Source organism: Myotis davidii, unplaced genomic scaffold, assembly GCF_000327345.1.
Source record: "Myotis davidii unplaced genomic scaffold, ASM32734v1 scaffold699, whole genome shotgun sequence".
Classification (NCBI taxonomy): Eukaryota; Metazoa; Chordata; class Mammalia; order Chiroptera; family Vespertilionidae; genus Myotis; species Myotis davidii.
Genome location: NW_006291007.1, coordinates 3409512 through 3411356, shown reverse-complemented (window position 1 = coordinate 3411356; position 1845 = coordinate 3409512).

The following is a 1845-nucleotide window of genomic DNA, read 5'->3' as shown; positions in this document are numbered from 1 at the left end:
CCATAGCCAACACCTGTGGCTGTGCCTCGTTAACTTAGCTCACAATTTCTCATTTAATTCTCAAAACATGCCCACAAGGTAAGTGATGCTATTCTCCTTTCACAGAGGTTATGTATGGGGACAGGATCCCACAACTCTGAAACAAACACCCAGTCATAGCATCTAGTCAAGATTTGAACCCAGGTTTGTATGATTCCAAATGAGATTATAATAATAATTTGTCTCCTGCCCCAAAGCTGCTGACAGTAAAGTTCTCAGCATACAAGTTGGATCAATTCTACTCACTGGCCTGAGTTCTTCCAGGACAGGAAATATTGTCTCTCCAGGAGGGTAGTCTTAGCACCTTGGACAGCACCTGGTACTTCAAAGTGTTGAAGGAGGGAATGCATGAGTCAGCTTCCTCATCTGTGAGGTGGGCAAAGTACTAGATAGACACTTGCAGGGATGAAATGAGAATTCAAGTTGGTTGGCCAGCTTGTCAGGCCTTGAAACCTACCCTACGGTGGCCACCCTTGTAATTGCAGCCTACTGGGTCTTGCAGGGCTCCAGAGAGGCCACATGACCTGGACGAGGCCCACTTCTATTGGGAGGAGATGTTGGAGATGGCCCGGAAGAGGGTGCTGCATGAGGTGCACACAGCCTATTCTCGCCTGCCTGGCCAGCCCAAGGTAATGGGGCAACTGCCTGTTCAGTAGAAGGAGCATTAAAAGCCCTGCCTCCCCGCCCCCCCCACACACACACACCCCTCACATCTCTGAGCCTTCACCTCCTCAGCTCTAAAATGTAGGCAGTTACACTGTCAGAATGATGCTGTGATGCTATTCTGTTTACTCTTCCAGGAAAAGAGACAGGCCCTTCAGGACTAAGTCAGGGCCACATGGTGGCTTAATCCCTGGGGCACAGCCAGCTAACGGTCCTTTCACAGATACACAATTGCCTGAGAAGAGGTGGTTCAGGCCGGTTCTATGCACAACCACAGCCAGGCTGAAGGATGGCCACTACGCCCACCATGACCCCTTATACCTGGGGAGCTGGGACAGACTCTTGGCTCCTCCCGAATGAACTTGTCCTATGAGGGATCTTCCCAGAGCCAGTTTCCATGCCCAGCTTTGGGGTCACAGGGAGCCCTGATTGGCTCCTGGACTTGTATGTCACGGGGGAGGCTCAGGACTCTGTGCCCTGCTCTGCATTACAGTGGAGATCCCACAGACAGTCTGCACTGAGAGAATCCCTTTTCTGGGATGTAGGCAGGTGGGCCTCAGAGCCCTGGGCAGGGCAAGTGGCTTGATGGGTGACTCTTTGAAGCATGGTGAGTGCAGAGTTCAGGACCCCACTGGAGCACCAGCACCTCAAGGACAGGGCTTTGGCTAGAATTCATCTCTCTCAGCCCAGCCCAGGCCTGTGCAATGCTCTAGCAGGGAGGTGCTCAGCCTGCAGCCCATGGCACCCCCTCGCCGCCTCCCGATGGCCAGCAGGCCTGACTGCACCCTTGGCTGCCCTCCCCACCCAGCAGCCGGGGCCTGGGCTCACCATCTCCTCTGCTTTCAGGTCTACGTTCAAGACATCCTTCAGCAGCAGCTGGCCGGCCAGGTGCTCCACGTGCTCCACCAGGAGCAAGGCCACCTCTATGTCTGTGGGGACGTGCGCATGGCCCGCGATGTGGCCCACACCCTGAAGCAGCTGGTGGCTGCCAGGCTGAGCCTGAGTGAGGAGCAGGTGGAGGACTATTTCTTCCAGCTGAAGGTATGGCAGCCGGGTGCAGGCCAGGGATGCAAGTCAGGGGCCTGGGCCAGGGAGTCAGGGGAGCCAGGACCAGGGGAGTCAGGCTCAGCACAGGCAGGAAAG